This window comes from Salvelinus fontinalis, chromosome 5, assembly GCF_029448725.1.
Source record: "Salvelinus fontinalis isolate EN_2023a chromosome 5, ASM2944872v1, whole genome shotgun sequence".
NCBI lineage: Eukaryota > Metazoa > Chordata > Actinopteri > Salmoniformes > Salmonidae > Salvelinus > Salvelinus fontinalis.
The window spans coordinates 5,065,714-5,087,592 of record NC_074669.1 but is presented as its reverse complement, the minus strand read 5'-3'; the positions used below and the strand labels follow the sequence as shown (position 1 = coordinate 5,087,592).

The 21,879-nt window shown below is 43.9% G+C and overlaps 1 pseudogene; it reads left to right on the top strand.

Annotated features, from left to right (window-relative positions):
- Positions 1-21,879, top strand: part of LOC129854938 (inositol hexakisphosphate and diphosphoinositol-pentakisphosphate kinase 1-like) — a 79,892-nt pseudogene that overhangs the window by 12,741 nt on the left and 45,272 nt on the right.

Sequence of the window (21,879 nt, the reverse complement as noted above, 5' to 3'; positions counted from 1 at the left end):
GGTACCATTTATCAGACAGCCTAAAGGAAGGAGGTCAGAGACCTGGCAGTGTTGTACCAGGACAACAACCTTTCCCTCAACGTCAGCAAGACAAAGGAGCTGATGGTGGAAACGGAGCTGATGGTGGAAACGGAGCGGATGGTGGAAACGGAGCTGATGGTGGAAACGGAGCTGATGGTGGAAACGGAGCTGATCGTGGAAACGGAGGGCCGAACACTTTCAAAGCAGAATTACTTTCCTGTTGTTCCTCAACTCTAGTGTGTGATACACCATTTTATAGCACTGAGTCTCTACTTTTATCCAATGTAAAAAACACAATTTAAAATGTTGCTACATAAGACCGACTCGTGCCTGTCGTTCCCATATGATGCCCCGTCAATTTATTAATTCAGTAAATTACTTCGATAACCAGCAAGTTAAACTTAGGGGTCGCGTTAACACATATTTCTTTATTTTTCACGCAGGACAAAACAGAACACTTAAGAAATCTCTTGCTGTGTATTTTAAGCGCAGATCTAAAATGCTTATTGTAATTTCTGCTCAGCATCAGCCATTCGGGTAATGACTGCTATTTAGAATTTCAGTGAGCTCATTGGCTTTGGGTGCTGACATGTAGTGTGTACATAGTCATTCTAGCTTTGTGTAAAACCAGTGGTAAATCATTTTGTAAAATAGAGAAGAGTAACGGCCCAGGGCATCTGCCCTGAGGGACACCGCACTGTACATATGTGACACGCTCGATTATAATCAGGCGGAAGTTGCAATGGCTAATTTGCATATAAATTATGTCTTTGTCCATTTAGATTGTGTGTTTTGCATTGAGGCTATGTGATTTCGGCTAGAAAATAAGGATGGACTAACTTTAACAAACGACTGTATATCACAGGACACAAAAGAAGGCCCGTTTTAGTTATGCTCTTCACTGCATGTGGCCATAGCAACTCCAAACAGTGGTACGACACCCAGTAGATGAGTAGAGTCGAGTTAGAGAGGCAGCATTATTAGACAGCATGCGGACTTCTTCACAGGCACTGAACTCAGTCTCTCAGGGTTGGTCTGTTTCTCAGTCTTTCTTTCTGTGTTGTCCTCTGTAGGTGTTGACTGGTGGTGAGACTGGAGGAACCTTTTGTGAACCAGTCATCTCATCGTCCTCAACCTAGAGCGATGCCACTTTGCAGAATGAGACCCTTCTCCTGACACAGGGAGGGTACTCCTCCCCCAACCTTAGCAACCCGGACGATCTACCTACCTACCTCACCCCTGACCCCCATTGCCTCACCCCTGACTAACCCATAAACCCTCCCCTCTAATTACTACCTTAACTCTCCTCTATGTAAACCTGCTGCTCTTAAACCGCTCGGTCCCCACCCTCCTGAGTATTACATTACATTCAACACACCAACAGGGGGAATTTAAAAAAGCATGGTCAGTGCCTACTCCCTGGTGTCCATTTTGTGCCCAGAGTGGAGTCATCAGTAGGGTGCTCTAAGCCTGTGTACTGGCACGCGACTGTGCTGCTGAACTTCGAGTGACGTCCCCACTCTGTGATGTCAGAGGCTGGAGGAGAGGGGCGGGACCAGAGTGGGAATCTCACGTTTGTGGTTGGCTGTGTCGATGAAGACCACCGAGGCTCAGAAGAAGGAGGAAGAATGAAGAACGAGGGAGAGATGCGAAAAGGAGAGGAGGAGGACGACAAGGATTATGACTCGGTGTGTACGTGGAAGCAGAAAAAAAAACGAGTCTTTCATTGATTCCTTTGCTTCATCACCTCCTTCTCAAACCGCATTTGAGGGGAAGAATCCAAGATCCCTCTCCTTGGACCTTTTCCTCCAATGCTTTTTGAAAAGGAGGAGAGATGACAGGACAGGAAAACATTTCCTTTGCCTTCACAAGTAATCTTATAACACATCATGTACATTAAATGACAAACGGTGAATCTTTACATCCACCCCTCCCATTCTCTCTGGTTCCCCCAGCCTCCAGAGAGGCAGATCGTGGTGGGCATCTGCTCCATGATGAAGAAGTCCAAGTCCAAACCCATGACCCAGATCATGGAAAGGCTGTGTAAGTTTGAGTACATCACAGTGGTCATCTTCCCCGAGGAGGTCATCCTCAACCAGCCCGTGGACAAATGGCCCCTGTGTGACTGCCTCGTCTCCTTCCACTCCAAAGGTACAAACCAACGTACGTATGTGGACCCACCGTACACTATTGAGTGCATCCGGTACTGGTTTTCTCACATGCATGCACAGCTACAGATGAATACTGTATGTACATGCATACACAATCTCTACATTAAGCATGCACAAAGGAAGGAAATACAGAATGTACACACACACACACACACTCACACACATATTCCCGTCTTGCCAGTGTTTAGCCGGAGTATGCGTCTGACCTGGTTTATGTTGGCCTGGTCTTAGAACAGAGTTCAGACAAATGTAATGTACATGGAAATGTATTTAGCCTGTATACAGACCCATGGAACAATAATGTCATGTATTTAGCCTGTATACAGACCCATGGAACAATAATGTCTTGTATTTAGCCTGTATATAGACCCATGGAACAATAATGTCTTGTATTTAGCCTGTATATAGACCCATGGAACAATAATGTCATGTATTTAGCCTGTATACAGACCCATGGAACAATAATGTCTTGTATTTAGCCTGTATATAGACCCATGGAACAATAATGTCATGTATTTAGCCTGTATACAGACCCATGGAACAATAATGTCTTGTATTTAGCCTGTACGGAACAATAATGCCATGGTTAAGACATCTATTTCCTGTATTTATTTACATGGTTGTGTTTATGTATGTGTGGGTGTGTAGGTTTCCCATTGGATAAAGCGGTAGAGTACGCCAAACTCAGAAACCCACTTCTCATCAATGACCTGAACATGCAGTACCACATACAAGACAGGTATGATGGTTAACAGTCATTCCTGGCCTGTTCATACTTTGTAAAAGTCTGCTGACTCGTTCCACCATATAAACGTTGTATTCTGTCCCCTCAGGAGGGAGGTGTATCGTATCTTGCAGGAGGAGGGCATTGATCTTCCTCGTTACGCTGTGTTAACCCGAGACCCGGACAGACCTGAAGGTAAGTGTTACAACGCAACTTGTCTCTTGTGACAGACTGGTACTATTAAATCAATTAGCTAGCTAGCATGCACCCAAGATTTGGTTCTGGGTGCCAGGATTACAAGTGTAGCCACTTGCACTGCTGAATGTGGCCTTTTTCCATAACACGATTGGTTAGAATGCTTCAGGAGGGCGGTTCAATGTGCGTGAGTCTCGGTATGAGCTAGATCGAGAGGAAGTGTTGCGACTAAGGAAGCACAGCGACTTCCTTTAAATATGTACTTTCTGCAGACCACAAGTTCCGCCTAGCCTAATGAAGATGAAGGCTGTTACCGTATCACCAACCCCTACCCAATGGGGCATAATTCAAGTGTGCTTCGAGGCCCTGTCTCTGATTGGCTGGGTGGCATGTCATTCTAGAGTGTAACCTGGTGGAGGGGGAGGATCATGTGGAGGTGAACGGGGAGGTGTTCCCCAAACCCTTTGTGGAGAAGCCTGTGAGTGCTGAGGACCATAACGTTTACGTCTACTACCCCACCTCAGCTGGAGGCGGCAGCCAGAGACTCTTCCGCAAGGTACTGAGGGACTAGGGAGGGACTGTCAGACGCTGTATTGTATAGGAACTGCTGTTGGAATTATAGTGGATGGGTGGAGTTTTTTTGGAGCCATGCTGTACAGATTGGGCCGAAACTCAACTGTACACACTTAGTACTCAAACCAAACTTTCAACCCCATATTAGATATTTTAGCTGCACTTTATTTGATTTTCCCCCGCTTGAAAGAATCCAACAGATGGAATAGTCCCAAAAGTGCAAAATCCCATCTGGCTGGCTCAATCAAGCGCTCTGTCGATACTATTTGAACCCAGGTCTGATTGTCTCCTCTCTCTTGTAGATAGGGAGCCGCAGCAGTGTGTACTCCCCAGAGAGCTGTGTGAGGAAGACTGGCTCCTACATATACGAGGAGTTCATGCCAACGGACGGCACTGATGTCAAGGTATCATCTTAAGTGTGTATTGGTGTGTGAGCCTGGTTGCAGTCAGTTGTTTGTTTGATCGGCTGTACGGGGTGTGTCTTTTGTTGATGTTTAGGTTCATCGATTGGTGGACTGTATACACTGCCTCCGGAAAGTATTCAGACCCTTTGACTTTTTCCACATTTTGTTGCGTTACGTCCTTATTCTAAAATTGATTAAATTGTTTTTTCCTCATCAATCTACACACAATACCCCATAATGACAAAGCAAAAATGTGTTTTTAGAATTTTATTGCTAATTTATAAAAAAATAAATGAGGATATATTTACATAATTATTCAGACCCTTTAATCAGTACTTTGTTGAAGCATCTTTGGCAGCGGTTACAGCCTTGAGTCTTCTTGGGTATAACACTATAAGCTTGGCACACCTGTATTTGGGGAGTTTCTCCGTCCATTTAAAAAAAAAAAAATACTATATCATGTGTACACTGTGGGGACTAGGGCTGTGAATTTTCAGCGACATCACGATATATCACCATACCAAGGTGCTGATAGGATATGTATTGCGATTTAGAAACGGTGATTTAATAAAAACTAAACATATTGCTCACCTTATGTCTGCTGCAGAGGGACACGATAGATGCCATGGGAAAACAACAAGTATTGATCAATACTAGTGCAAAAATAATATTGTCAAAACGATACGATATTTCATCCAATATAATATCCCCATATGTCACTGTATTGTTTCCCCCCACCCCCCCATCACTACTGTGGCACTGACTATGTGTCTATGATATGATGTCTGGTGAACACAGTGGGCCCTGACTACGTGTCTATGATATGATGTCAGGTGAACACAGTGGGCCCTGACTATGATATGATGTCAGGTGAACACAGTGGGCCCTGACTATGATATGATGTCAGGTGAACACAGTGGACCCTGACTACGTGTCTATGATATGATGTCAGGTGAACACAGTGGGCCCTGACTATGATATGATGTCAGGTGAACACAGTGGGCCCTGACTATATGTCTATGATATGATGTCTGGTGAACACAGTGGGCCCTGACTATGATATGATGTCAGGTGAACACAGTGGGCCCTGACTATGATATGATGTCTGGTGAACACAGTGGGCCCTGACTATGATATGATGTCTGGTGAACACAGTGGGCCCTGACTATATGTCTATGATATGATGTCTGGTGAACACAGTGGGCCCTGACTATGATATGATGTCAGGTGAACACAGTGGGCCCTGACTATGATATGATGTCAGGTGAACACAGTGGGCCCTGACTATGATATGATGTCTGGTGAACACAGTGGGCCCTGACTATATGTCTATGATATGATGTCTGGTGAACACAGTGGGCCCTGACTATGATATGATGTCTGGTGAACACAGTGGGCCCTGACTATGTGTCTATGATGTCTGGTGAACACAGTGGGCCCTGATTATGATATGATGTCTGGTGAACACAGTGGGCCCTGACTATGATATGATGTCTGGTGAACACAGTGGGCCCTGACTATGTGTCTATGATGTCAGGTGTACACAGTGGGCCCTGACTATGCCCATGCTGAGGCAAGGAAGTCCCCCGCCCTGGACGGTAAGGTGGAGAGGGACAGCGAGGGGAAGGAGATCCGCTACCCTGTCATGCTCTCCGCCATGGAGAAACTGGTGGCCCGCAAGGTTTGCCTGGCCTTCAAGGTGAGTCTTTTCAACCAATCAGACCACTCGCTGTGTGTGTGTGTGTCATCTCACCCACTCAACCTGAAGCCATCTTAAACTCGCGGTGCATCTCAATAGTCTGAAGAGGCTTCCTCTCCTCAACCTCGTCTTATCTCCTTTATCTGCAAGAGCTGTGTAGGTAAAAGCATCTGTCATGTTTTCTCAGGTAAGTGCAGATGAAGGGAGGAACCCTCTTTAGACTACTAGGATGCACTCCACTTGATTGTCTACATTCAGTTTCAATGTCTGACAGTGACACTCTCTTTCTATCCCAGCAAACTGTGTGTGGCTTCGACCTCTTGAGAGCAAACGGCCACTCCTTCGTCTGTGACGTCAACGGCTTCAGCTTTGTGAAGAACTCCATGAAGTACTATGACGACTGTGCCAAAGTCTTGGGGTAGGTGAGGCAGGCTGTCATGCTGAAGGTTCAACTAGCGCTCATCCATCTCCGTTCATTTAGTACGTTTTATTTTTACAGGGACCGTGCGCACTTGAATCAACATTACTATGAAAGTGCCAGTTTTAGCCAGCCGCCTAATTTCCAACTGCAGTCCCTGATTTATTCCCCTGATTTCCACGTTGCTACCCAGGGGACAGCTGGGTAACTAGTCATACTGTACATTGACATCCAGGGGACAGCTGGGTAACTAGTCATACTGTACGTTGACACCCAGGGGACAGCTGGGTAACTAGAGCCATACTGTACGTTGACACCCAGGGGACAGCTGGGTAACTAGAGCCATACTGTACGTTGCTACCCAGGGGACAGCTGGGTAACTAGTCATACTGTACATTGACACCCAGGGTTCAGCTGGGTAACTAGAGCCATACTGTACGTTGACAAAGTAAAAGTGTCTTTTAGCCACAACTCATTCCTTGAACTAGCTAGAATCCAAACTCTGCTATAGCTCACACTATTAGTTGTTTCCCCCCCACCCCACACAGGAACATAGTGATGCGAGAGCTGGCCCCTCAGTTCCACATCCCCTGGTCCATCCCCCTGGAGGCTGAGGACATACCCATAGTCCCCACCACCTCGGGAACCATGTGAGTACTCCTCTCCTCTTCCTTTTTTCATTTCTCCTCTCATCCTCCTGCTTCTTTCTCCTCTTCTTCCTGTCCCCCCTCTTCCTTGCTCATCTCTTCTAGAGGTATTCTGAGGTGGTTTAGTGAACTATACTCACGTGGTGATTAACCTCTCTTGAGACTTGAAGACTTGTTAGCTCCCACAGCTAACTCCTAGGCTTCATCTCATTGGGCTAAACACAGTCCTGAGTCACATAAATGACCTAGTTTGAAACCCGGTGTATATAACTGATTTCCATGTCCATTAGCCTATTGGTTTTTCAGCCCTCAGCCTATTGGTTTTTCAGCCCTCAGCCTATTGGTTTTTCAGCCCTCAGCCTATTGGTTTTTCAGCCCTCAGCCTATTGGTTTTTCAGCCCTCAGCCTATTGGTTTTTCAGCCCTCAGCCTATTGAGATTCTCAATAATTATGGATGAGTACAGTAAACAACTCTATAATGTCACCTGTCCAACAGGATGGAGCTGCGCTGTGTCATCGCCATCATCCGCCACGGAGACCGCACCCCCAAACAGAAGATGAAGATGGAAGTCCGACACCCTCTGTGAGTCTATATACCTCAAATACCCCATTTGTCTATATATCTATATTCCGCAAATACCCTCTGTGAGTCTATATACCTCAAATACCCCCTCTGTGAGTCTATATACCGCAAATACCCTCTGTGAGTCTATATATCTATATACCTCAAATACCCTCTGTGAGTCTATATACCTCAAATACCCCATCTGAGTCTATATATTTATATACCTCAAATACCCCCTCTGAGTCTATATACCTCAAATACCCCCTCTGTGAGTCTATATATCTATATACCGCAAATACCCCCTCTGAGTCTATATACCTCAAATACCCCTTTTTGAGTCTAGATATCTCAAATACCCACTCTGTGAGTCTACATACCTCAAATACCCCCTCTCCCCATTCACAGTGGGCAACATTTTACCCCGCTGACAAAATGAATGACTTCATTTTCTGTTTGTCCATATAACAAATACAACTTGTAATTCACCTTCCCCAGTCTTGTTGCGTTTCAGTGTCGAATCGGTTGTTTAGATTCCATGTTTGAATCTGTTGTTTTTAGATTCTTTGCGCTGTTTGAAAAGTATGGAGGCTACAAGTCAGGGAAACTGAAGTTGAAGAAGCCCAAACAGCTACAGGTCAGTCCAAGTATATCTTCTTTTCCCATAACACAGAAACCCTCTGTTGAGCGGAAGCCTATTTGTGGTGTTGGGGAAGCTATTCTGAAAATATAGTTTACCAAGCTACCAATGACTTTACACTGGAAGAAGTTAAGCTACATTAAAGCTAGACTTAAGAAAAATATAGTTTGTTTACTTAAGTTATTTTGAAAAAGTAGTTCACTACATCTAAACTACAGTACTTTGTGATTATGAAAAATGATCATATGGAAATATGAAATGGTGTGAATTAGGCAAGTCTAATGTCAAAAAATATACTTAATTATTGCCCATATGTGACCGACCGGCTTGATTCAATCTTATGTAGCAACATTTTTAAGTGTGTTTTTTACATTGGATAAAAGTAGAGACTCAGTGCTATAAAATGGTATATCACACACTAGAGTTGAGGAACAATAGGAAAGTAATTCTGCTTTGAAAGTTGATAAACTTGTAACCTCCAGTGTGCAAGTTTTGATGACTGCGTTGATGACTGCACCTGTGCTGCTGGCAACAATTTTAATTAAGCTTTTTTTGCCAATGTTTACTGACACCGGCCATCAACGGGTGTTGAGCGTTCATAAATTCGTCAGTTATTCTGCGCTTTGGCACACTCAGACGAGAGGGCTCTGAAATCAGAGTAGATAGCCAGAGCGAATTTACCAGCTACGTCTATTGACAAATGTTGCAGTGACATCATGAACTTTCTATTGAAATGGTTACTTGCATAGTGGAGTCTTTTTGTTTAGACATGTGGCTAGCTAGGTAAACACTGAACCATAATCCCAACTCATAACGGTACTAACCTGCATTAATCTGCAGGTAATTAACCAACCAGGTTCAATGTTATCTAGCTTACATTAGGCTATAACTAGCAATGCAAATGGCTCAGATACGAATAATACTACTACACAGATCATACACGTAACGTTACCTAGCGAGGCAGCCAGCTAACGTTAGCTAGCTAGCTAACAGTACACTTTAACTTTAAATGAAAAATACTTTGACAAAATTAGAAATGTGTAATATCTGAAAATATAGCTAGCTAGACTATCTTACCCATATACATGGATGGACACTTCTCCCGCTCTGTCACGGATGCCGTGGTTGCCATTTAGTTTGAAGATGTAATCCGGAGACAGGTTATACAACAGCCCTCTGTGTTCTCTTTTCGACTCCGTTTGCATATTTGCAATCAAAGGCCAGAATGTTCTCCATCTCCTTAGCTATCATACTATAATTCCACTGATTTCAAATCTCGGTCCTCCAGAAAGTGGAGAGCAACACTTATGCAGTTCTACTACGTGATATCTTTCAAAAAAGCTGCGTTAGAAAGGATGACCTACACCAGCTCATGTTATAGACAGAAGCAGGCTATATGGCAGACCAATCCAAACTCATCTCTCGGCATGTCCAGCCGACTCATTATCTCAGCCAATCATGGCTAGCGGGAAGGTTGCTGACTTTTTCCGTGGCTAAACCAACTAGGCTCGTAATTTATCAATTTTATTCGTATTTACAGATGGCATGGTAAAACAGTAGTGTGTAGTTCCAGTAGTTAGCTACACCGCTACATGGTAAAACAGTAGTGTGTAGTTCCAGTAGTTAGCTACACCACTACATGGTAAAACAGTAGTGTGTAGTTCCAGTAGTTAGCTACACCGCTACATGGTAAAACAGTAGTGTGTAGTTCCAGTAGTTAGCTGCACCGGTTCATGGCAAAAAAAGTAATTAACTACTGAAAACACTATATAGATTTGAATTTAGTTCAACTACCACTAAGCTACTGGAAAATGTAATTAATTTACTAGTTGAACTACATGTACTACACTACTCCCCAACACTGCCTATTTGTGACAATAAGATAATACTGTATATGGTTGCTACCTCTAATCCAGTTCTTTTCAAGGTTTCCAACACCTGGAAAATGTCCTGCCACTGTCGCCTCTTTGTAGGGGGTTTTCAGTTTTGTAATGTAGGAGAATATAACACATTAGATCTGGTAAAAGATGTTCCATCTTTGAAATGCAAGAGAAAGGCCACAATTTATTATCCAGTTTAGGCGCAATTTAGATTTTGGCCACTAGATGGCAGCTGTTTATGCGCAAAGTTTTAGACTGATCCAATGAACCATTGCTTTTCTGTTCAAAATATTGTATCAAGTTTGCCAAAATGTGCCTAATTGGTTTATTAATAAATTTTTCAAGTTCATAACAGTGCACTTTCCTCAAACAATAGCATGGTATTATTTCACTGTAATAGCTACTGTAAATTGGACAGTGCAGTTAGATTAGCAAGAATTTAAGCTTTCTGCCCGTATCAGATATGTCTATGTCCTGGGAAATGTTCTTGTTACTTACAACCTCATGCTAATCACATTAGCGCACGTTTGTTCAACCGTCCCGTGGGGGTCGGGGTCACCGATCCCGTAGCGGTTAAGCACTTTGTGACAAATGTCAGTTCAATTTGACTGTTGTGTGTGTTTTGTGTAGGAAGTGCTGGACATTGCCCGGCTCCTACTGGCTGAGTTGGGACAGCACACAGACTGTGAGATCGAGGAGAAGAAGGGTAAACTGGAGCAGCTCAAGACGGTTCTAGAGATGTGAGAGACTCTTATGGGCACGCCACACACACTCACACCAGGATTGTCAGGTGACCAGTATTGCGATACTCAGAAGTATCGTGGCAAGGAAACAAAACATGAAGTAGACTTCATTTCTTATGGAAAACAGTCCTAATGTTGACGAGGAACAAAGTCTGCTTCGTTTTTTTTTTGTGTTTTTTTGCCATGGAAAATCTGGTATCCTAGTATACACTTGTGCACTCACACACACGTCATGCTCCTCCTCTGTGTAGATGTGTCTGTAGTCCGGTGTAGAAACCTCCTCCGTGTTGCTGTGTCTGTAGTCCAGTGTAGAAACCTCCTCCGTGTTGATGTGTCTGTAGTCCGGTGTAGAAACCTCCTCCGTGTTGATGTGTCTGTAGTCCAGTGTAGAAACCTCCTCTGTGTTGATGTGTCTGTAGTCCAGTGTAGAAACCTCCGTGTTGCCGTGTCTGTAGTCCAGTGTAGAAACGTCCTCCGTGTTGCTGTGTCTGTAGTCCAGTGTAGAAACCTCCTCCGTGTTGCTGTGTCTGTAGTCCAGTGTAGAAACCTCCTCCGTGTTGCTGTGTCTGTAGTCCAGTGTAGAAACCTCCTCCGTGTTGCTGTGTCTGTAGTCCAGTGTAGAAACCTCCTCCGTGTTGCTGTGTCTGTAGTCCAGTGTAGAAACCTCCTCCGTGTTGATGTGTCTGTAGTCCAGTGTAGAAACCTCCTCCGTGTTGCTGTGTCTGTAGTCCAGTGCTCCACACATTGAATTAGCCTAGTCCCTGTATTCCTGAAACACACCGTAACCTAGCAGCTTTCACTTTGTGGACAACCCCCATCCTCCTTGTGTCTCTAATTCTCTTTTCCTCGCTCCTTTCTCTCTCTCTCTCCTCCTCTTTCCAAAGGGAATCCAGCTTGAATGACACTCGGTATACACCCCCCCCCCCACCCCCCCCCCTTCCCCCGGTTCACTCCTCCCCCCTCCCCTGGTTCCGCCCCCCCCCCCCCCCCCCTCTCCCCGGTATACACCCCCCCCCTCCCCCGGTTCACTCCTCCCCCTCTCCCTGGTATACACCCCCCCTCCCCCGGTTCACTCCTCCCCCTCTCCCCGGTATACACCCCCCCTGGTTCAGCCCCCCCCCCCCTCTCCCCGGTATACACCCCCCCCCCCTCCCCCGGTTCACTCCTCCCCCTCCCCCGGTATACACCCCCCCTCCCCCGGTATACACCCCCCCCTCCCCCGGTTCACTCCTCCCCCTCTCCCCGGTATACCCCCTCCCCCCCCCCTCCCCCGGTTCACTCCTCCTCGCTCTGTAACCACCACTGCCATTAACCTCCAGTCATAACGAGGGATTTTATACTGACCATTAGAATCAGGGACCGCTAGCCACATCCATGTGTGTGTGTGTGTTTTTGAACGAGTGCTGTGTTTGTCTGTGATGCATGTCGTTCTGAAAGTTGCCCTCTAATCTCACTACACCTTCGTCCTCTCACTCTTCTCATTCTCTGTGTACTGTATGTAATCTTCCTGGTTAAACTCGTTGATAATGGTATGGGATTGCATATTAACCACAATTCAATGCAAATGGCACCTCTTTGACAGTAACCAAGGATCAAACACACAGGTCCATGATCTGTGAGGGTTATTGATCTGTGTGGGTTATTGATCTGAGAAGGTGCGGGAACGGGGAATCCAGGATCGGTTGTAAAACACAGACTGTATCGCCTATCAAACCCATTTCCACGGGGCTGTCATGTGCTTGGTCTGTACGTTGTGTCAAACCAGATGCTTGTCCCAAGGACTCTTTTCTATTAGAGGAAGGTATGTTTTACATTAGTGACGGATATGCTAAATGATTATAATTGCCGGAGCATTGAGCAGCAGTAGGTAGCCTATCACTGTCACATCAATGTATCGCAAACCACAGGGGAGGTAGAGATGGTGGGTGGGGTGTTATGTACTTTTACCAAAAGCCTGTCACATCCTGAAGGACAGCGCTGGTATGGCACATAAGGGATTACCAGTAACACAGTGACCACAGGCTTCCACGGGTCATACACAACAACCCATAACATGTTTCCAGAAACCAGGCAGCTAGTTTAGCCTAGCCTGACTGACTGAGCACTTGCTAGCTAGCGTTTGAAGCTGGTTGAAGACCTCTGAACCATGGTTCTGAAATGAAATGTCGTGTCCGATAGGGTCGGAGTCAGTTCCATTTAAAAATTGCCAATTCCATCCAGTAATTAATTGATTTTAGTCCAAGAAAAGTTTTTAAATTTTTTAAATAAGGATATCTAAAATGTACTTCCTACTTAGACAGAGTTCAGATGGAGTTGAGCTCAACGCTGAGCTCTTGACATGTGTCACATGTCTGTAAGGAGTGTGTACTGCCCCTGTATAATGATGACTGGTTCTTCATTAAGGGAGGATACCTGCCCCTGTATAATGATGACTGGTGCTTCATTAAGGGAGGATACCTGCCCCTGTATAATGATGACTGGTGCTTCATTAAGGGAGGATACCTGCCCCTGTATAATGATGACTGGTGCTTCATTAAGGGAGGATACCTGCCCCTGTATAATGATGACTGGTTCTTCATTAAGGGTAGATACCTGCCCCTGTATAATGATGACTGGTTCTTCATTAAATTAAGGGTGGATACCTGCCCCTGTATAATGATGACTGGTTCTTCATTAAGGGTGGATACCTGCCCCTGTATAATGATGACTGGTTCTTCATTAAGGGTAGATACCTGCCTCCTGTATAATGATGACTGGTTCTTCATTAAGGGAGGATACCTGCCCCTGTATAATGATGACTGGTTCTTCATTAAATTAAGGGTGGATACCCGCCCCTGTATAATGATGACTGGTTCTTCATTAAATTAAGGGTAGATACCTGCCCCTGTATAATGATGACTGGTTCTTCATTAAATTAAGGGTAGATACCTGCCCCTGTATAATGATGACTGGTTCTTCATTAAGGGTAGATACCTGCCCCTGTATAATGATGACTGGTTCTTCATTAAGGGTGGATACCTGCCCCTGTATAATGATGACTGGTTCTTCATTAAGGGTGGATACCTGCCCCTGTATAATGATGACTGGTTCTTCATTAAGGGTGGATACCTGCCCCTGTATAATGATGACTGGTTCTTCATTAAGTTTGGATACCTGTCCCTGTATAATGATGACTGGTTCTTCATTAAGGGTGGATACCTGCCCCTGTATAATGATGACTGGTGCTTCATTAAGGGTGGATACCTGCCTCTGTATAATGATGCCTGGTTCTTCATTAAGGGTAGATACCTGCCCCTGTATAATGATGACTGGTTCTTCATTAAGGGTGGATACCTGCCCCTGTATAATGATGACTGGTGCTTCATTAAGGGTGGATACCTGCCCCTGTATAATGATGACTGGTTCTTCATTAAGGGTGGATACCTGCCCCTGTATAATGATGACTGGTTCTTCATTAAATTAAGGGTGGATACCTGTCCCTGTATAATGATGACTGGTTCTTTATTAAGGGTGGATACCTGCCCCTGTATAATGATGACTGGTTCTTCATTAAGGGTGGATACCTGCCCCTGTATAATGATGACTGGTGCTTCATTAAGGGTGGATACCTGCCCCTGTATAATGATGACTGGTTCTTCATTAAATTAAGGGTGGATACCTGTCCCTGTATAATGATGACTGGTTCTTCATTAAATTAAGGGTGGATAACTGTCCCTGTATAATGATGACTGGTTCTTCATTAAGGGTAGATACCTGTCCCTGTATAATGATGACTGGTTCTTCATTAAATTAAGGGTGGATAACTGCCCCTGTATAATGATGACTGGTTCTTCATTAAGGGTGGATACCTGCCCCTGTATAATGATGACTGGTTCTTCATTAAATTAAGGGTGGATACCTGCCCCTGTATAATGATGACTGGTTCTTCATTAAGGGTGGATACCTGCCCCTGTATAATGATGACTGGTGCTTCATTAAGGGTGGATACCTGCCCCTGTATAATGATGACTGGTTCTTCATTAAATTAAGGGTGGATACCTGTCCCTGTATAATGATGACTGGTTCTTCATTAAATTAAGGGTGGATAACTGTCCCTGTATAATGATGACTGGTTCTTCATTAAGGGTAGATACCTGTCCCTGTATAATGATGACTGGTTCTTCATTAAATTAAGGGTGGATAACTGCCCCTGTATAATGATGACTGGTTCTTCATTAAGGGTGGATACCTGCCCCTGTATAATGATGACTGGTTCTTCATTAAATTAAGGGTGGATACCTGCTCCTGTATAATGATGACTGGTTCTTCATTAAGGGTAGATACCTGCCCCTGTATAATGATGACTGGTTCTTCATTAAGGGTAGATACCTGCCCCTGTATAATGATGACTGGTTCTTCATTGAGGGTGGATACCTGCCCCTGTATAATGATGCCTGGTTCTTCATTAAGGGTAGATACCTGCCCCTGTATAATGATGACTGGTTCTTCATTAAGGGTGGATACCTGCCCCTGTATAATGATGACTGGTTCTTCATTAAGGGTAGATACCTGCCCCTGTATAATGATGACTGGTTCTTCATTGAGGGTGGATACCTGCCCCTGTATAATGATGACTGGTGCTTCATTAAGGGTGGATACCTGCCCCTGTATAATGATGACTGGTGCTTCATTAAGGGTGGATACCTGCCCCTGTATAATGATGACTGGTGCTTCATTAAGGGTGGATACCTGCCCCTGTATAATGATGACTGGTTCTTCATTAAGGGTGGATACCTGCCCCTGTATAATGATGACTGGTGCTTCATTAAGGGTGGATACCTGCCTCCTGTGTGCATGTCTCTTCCAGGTACGGCCATTTCTCAGGCATCAACAGGAAGGTGCAGCTCACCTACCTGCCCAACGGACAGCCCAAAGCCTCCAGTGAGGAAGAAGGTAGGGACGAGGAGTCGCAGGCATTCACCATCTCTGCTCATGTTCATGATTAACTTCTTACACATACAGTTGAAGTCGGAAGTTTACAGACACCTTAGCCAAATACATTTAAACTCAGTTTTTCACTTTTTCTGACATTTAATCCTAGTAAAAATTCCCTGACTTAGGTCAGTTAGGATCACCACTTTATTTTAAGAATGTGAAATGTCAGAATAATAGTAGAGAATTATTTATTTCAGCTTTTATTTCTTTAATCACATTCCCAGTGGGTCAGAAGTTTACACTCAATTCATATTTGGTAGCATTGGCATTAAATTGTTTAACTTGGGTCAAACGTTTCAGGTAGCCTTCCACAAGCTTCCCACAATAAGTTGGGTGAATTTTGGCCCATTCCTCCTGACAGAGCTGGTGTAACTGAGTCAGGTTTGTAGGCCTCCTTGCTCGCACATGCTTTTTCAGTTCTGCCCACAAATTTTCTATGGGATTGAGATCAGGGCTTTGTGATGGCCACTCCAATACCTTGACTTTGTTGTCCTTAAGCCATTTTGCCACAACTTTGGAAGTGTGCTTGGGGTCATTGTCCATTTGGAAGACAAAGCTTGGTCGCAAATGGAACTTCCTGACTGATGTCTTGAGATGTTGCTTCAATATATCCACATCATTTTCCTGCCTCATGATACCATCTATTTTGTGAAGTGCACCAGTCCCTCCTGCAGCAAAGCACCCCCACAACATGATGCTGCCACCCCTGTGCTTCACATTCTATTTTTGTTTCATCAAACCAGAGGACATTTCTCCAAAAAAGTACGATCTTTATCCCCATGTGCAGTTGTAAACCGTATTCTGGGTTTTTTATTGTTGTTTTGGAGCAGTGGCTTCTTCCTTGCTGAGCGACCTTTCAGGTTATGTCGATATAGGACTCGTTTAACTGTGGATATACATAATTTTTATACCTGTTTCCTCCAGCATCTTCACAAGGTCCTTTGCAGTTGTTCTGGGATTGATTTGCACTTTTTGCACCAAAGTACATTCATCTCTAATAGACAGAACACGTCTCCTTCCCGAGCGGTATGACGGCTGCGTGGTCCCATGGTGTTTATACTTGCGTACTATTGTTTGTACAGATGAACGTGGTACCTTCAGGCGTTTGGAAATTGCTCCCAAGGATGAACCAGACTTGTGGCGGTCTACAACTTGTTTTCTGAGGTCTTGGCTGATTTCTTTTGATGTTCCCATGATGTCAAGCAAAGAGGCACTGAGTTTGAAGGTAGGCCTTGAAATACATCCACAGGTACACCTCCAATTGACTCAAATTATGTCAATTAGCCTGTCAGAATCTTCTAAAGCCATGACATAATTTTCTGGAATAGGCACAGTCAACTTCGTGTATGTAAACTTCTGACCCACTGGAATTGTGATACAGTGAATTAATCTGTCTGTAAACAATTGTTGGAAAAATGACTTGTCATGCACAAAGTAGATGTCCTAACCGACTTGACAAAACTATAGTTTGTTAACAATACATTTGTGGAGTGGTTGAAAAACGAGTTTTAATGACTCCAACCTAAGTGTATGTCATCTTCTGACTTCAAATGTACGTTTAACATGCACATTCTTGGCCTGCAGGAACTAATGCAGTCATTTGTGTGTGTGTGTTCAGAGGGTCCAAAGGAGGGTCCGTCTCTGCTGCTGGTGTTGAAGTGGGGAGGGGAGCTGACCCCGGCAGGCAGGGTACAGGCTGAGGAGCTGGGCAGGGCCTTCCGCTGCATGTACCCTGGAGGTCAAGGTACAGTACTCTACTACTGGATATTCCTACTACCTCTGGTTACACTCCTCACCTCTACACTATATACTACCTCTACACTATAAACTACCTCTACACTATATACTACCTCTACACTATATACTACCTCTACACTATATACTACCTCTACACTCCTCACCTCTACACTATATACTACCGCTACACTATATACTACCGCTACACTATATACTACCTCTACACTATATACTACCTCTGGTTACACTCCTCACCTCTACACTATATACTACCTCTACACTATATACTACCTCTACACTCCTCACCTCTACACTATATACTACCTCTACACTCCTCACCTCTACACTATATACTACCTCTACACTATATACTACCTCTACACTCCTCACCTCTACACTATATACTGCCTCTACACTATATACTACCTCTACACTCCTCACCTCTACACTATATACTACCTCTACACTCCTCACCTCTACACTATATACTACCTCTACACTATATACTACCTCTACACTATATACTACCTCTACACTCCTCACCTCTACACTATATACTACCTCTACACTACCTCTACACTATATACTACCTCTACACTATATACTACCTCTACACTATATACTACCTCTACACTATATACTACCTCTACACTATATACTACCTCTACACTATATACTACCTCTACACTCCTCACCTCTACACTATATACTACCTCTACACTATATACTACCTCTACACTCCTCACCTCTACACTATATACTACCTCTACACTATATACTACCTCTACACTATATACTACCTCTACACTCCTCACCTCTACACTATATACTACCTCTACACTATATACTACCTCTACACTCCTCACCTCTACACTATATACTACCTCTACACTATATACTACCTCTACACTATATACTACATCTACACTCCTCACCTCTACACTATATACTACCTCTACACTATATACTACCTCTACACTCCTCACCTCTACACTATATACTACCTCTACACTATATACTACCTCTACACTATATACTACCTCTACACTATATACTACCTCTACACTATATACTACCTCTACACTACCTCTACACTATATACTACCTCTACACTACCTCTACACTATATACTACCTCTACACTATATACTACCTCTACACTATATACTACCTCTACACTATATACTACCTTTACACTATATACTACCTCTACACTAAATACTACCTCTACACTCCTCACCTCTACACTATATACTACCTCTACACTATATACTCCCTCTACACTATATACTACCTCTACACTATATACTACCTCTACACTATATACTACCTCTACACTATATACTACCTCTACACTATATACTACCTCTACACTATATACTACCTCTACACTATATACTACCTCTACACTACCTCTACACTATATGCTACCTCTACACTATATGCTACCTCTACACTATATACTACCTCTACACTATATACTACCTCTACACTATATACTACCTCTGGTTACACTCCTCACCTCACCTTTACACAATTTAGTAAAACCCAAATGATTTGACATCAAACTCAGCTCTGGTCTCAATTGAATTCAGTTGAAAACTTCCCTTCATATTCTGTCTGTCCACACATACAGTAACACCTTTCTAGAGCCCTGGGTTTCTCATCATGAGGTCACATGGTCAGCGAGAACTTGGGACGTATTGGCCCAAATCATAATGTAAGATCCATGCGTTTAACTCAGTTTTTAGTGAATCATAATGTAAGATCCAAACGTTTAACTCAGTATTTAGTGAATCATAATGTAAGATCCACGCGTTTAACTCAGTTTTTAGTGAATCATAATGTAAGATCCACGCGTTTAACTCAGTTTTTAGTGAATCATAATGTAAGATCCATGCGTTTAACTCAGTTTTTAGTGAATCATAATGTAAGATCCATGCGTTTAACTCAGTTTTTAGTGAATCATAATGTAAGATCCACACGTTTAACTCAGTTTTTAGTGAATCATAATGTAAGATCCATGCGTTTAACCCAGTTTTTAGTGAATCATAATGTAAGATCCATGCGTTTAACCCAGTTTTTAGTGAATCATAATGTAAGATCCATGCGTTTAACCCAGTTTTTAGTAAATCTTGCATTGAGGTTAATGGGAGATTTTTGTATGAGCTTAAATTATGCATGCAGCTCTAAAGTTGGGATTCGTTCCAGCGTCACGTCTGCCTTTTCCCATTGCTGAAGGGAAATCAAATCTCAAACAAAGACAAACGTCGTCTTGTGTTGACATGTACTTGAGGCGCTCTCAGTCCTCTTGGTGGACACACCTTTTCTTTGTGTTTGACATTTTACACTCTGTGATTCCCCACCACCACCACCACCACCACCACCACCACCATGACGTCACGTTGCAACTGCTCTGTAACATACAGGGTGTCATTAAAGGGCTTGTTCTAGGTTCAGTGGAAGAGACCCTCAAGCTTCCTGAACCATCTGCCTGCTGCTTTGTCTCTTCCTTAATCATATGGACATTTTTAGAAGATGCTCTGTATTGCCAAGATGGTCATTAGTCCAACTCAATTCATTACAAAAGTTGTGCAATTTTGTTGCGTGGGCGTACGCCAATGTTTACGTTTATGAGGGAGAAATAGTTGAAGACGCGCATGGAAGACTATGAAACTCATTGCAGGCTTATTAAAAAAAAGTTTACATTTTTTATTGAACCTTTAATTAACTAGGCAAGTCAGTTGAGAACACATTGGGCCAATTGTTCGACGCCCTGTGGGACTTCCAATCACAGCCGGTTGTGACACAGCCTGGATTCAAACCAGGGTGTCTGTAGCGACGCCTCTAGCACTGAGAGGCAGTGCCTTAGACCGCTGCGCCACTCGGGAGTATTCATTATGGAATACTATTAAACAACCTGCAGGAGGATTCATTATGGAATACTATTAAACAACCTGCAGGAGGATTCATTATGGAAGACTAGTAAACAACCTGCGGGAGGATTCATTATGGAAGACTAGTAAACAACCTGCAGGAGGATTCATTATGGAAGACTAGTAAACAACCTGCAGGAGGATTCATTATGGAAGACTAGTAAACAACCTGCAGGAGGATTCATTATGGAAGACTAGTAAACAACCTGCAGGAGGATTCATTATGGAAGACTAGTAAACAACCTGCAGGAGGATTCATTATGGAATTTCCCAGGTCTTTAGTGGTTTATGATTTAAACCTCATTACATGAACCATATTTCATCCCAGGTATGAGATGCGAAGGACTGTTTCCTTTTCAGGCGAACAGAATCCCGAGTGGCGCAGCGGTCTAAGACAGTGCATCTCAGTGCAAGAGGCATTCATTGTGGAAGACTAGTAAACAACCTGCAGGAGGATTCACTACAGTCCCTGGTTCGAATCCAGGCTCTATCATAGCCGGCCGTGCTTGGGAGTCCCGTAGGGTGGCGCACAATTGGCCGGGGTAGACCGTCATTGCAAATAAGAATTTGTTCTTAACTGACTTGCCTAGTTAAATTTAAAAAATCCAGTTGACGTCTTTTTGAATCACCAAATAACCAATGTTACCTACCTCATCAACTTTTTGCAGAGTCTGTGCTGTTGCGTAGGTGGGTACCCTTTCTTCGCGCTTTACCTTCCTCTGATGTCCTGTAAGCCTGATGTTCCTTCCTCTGTGATGTTCCTTCCTTCTCTGATGTCCTGCAAGCCTGATGTTCCTTCCTCTGTGATGTTCCTTCCTCTGTGATGTTCCTTCCTTCTCTGATGTCCTGCAAGCCTGATGTTCCTTCCTCTGTGATGTTCCTTCCTTCTCTGATGTCCTGTAAGCCTGATGTTCCTTCCTCTGTGATGTTCCTTCCTTCTCTGATATCCTGCAAACCTGATGTTCCTTCCTCTGTGATGTTCCTTCCTCTGTGATGTTCCTTCCTCTGTGATGTCCTGCAAGGCTGATGTTCCTTCCTCTGTGTGTTTGACTCTGAAGGGGACTACGCTGGTTTCCCTGGCTGTGGTCTGCTCCGTTTACACAGCACCTACCGCCACGACCTCAAGATCTACGCCTCAGACGAAGGCCGTGTTCAGATGACCGCTGCCGCTTTTGCCAAGGTGCGTGCGTATGTCTGTCGATGTTTCAGTATACGTGTGTACAGTATGCTCACTAGCCTCGTTTCTTTAATTTGTGTTCAGTGTCAATATATCTCCAACCCTTTCTGTGCACAGTACGTGTGAACATATGTGTATATCTCTTAACTGTGTGTGTAGGGTCTGCTGGCTCTGGAGGGGGAGCTGACTCCCATCCTGGTGCAGATGGTGAAGAGTGCCAACATGAACGGCATGCTGGACAGCGACAGTGAGTCTCTGACCGACTGCCAGCAGAGGGTGAAGGTACGGCTCCACGAGATCATGCAGAAAGACCAGGACTTCACTGAGGACGACTACCAAAAGGTACAGTCAGCAGACCCTTTCACCTAGACCACTACTA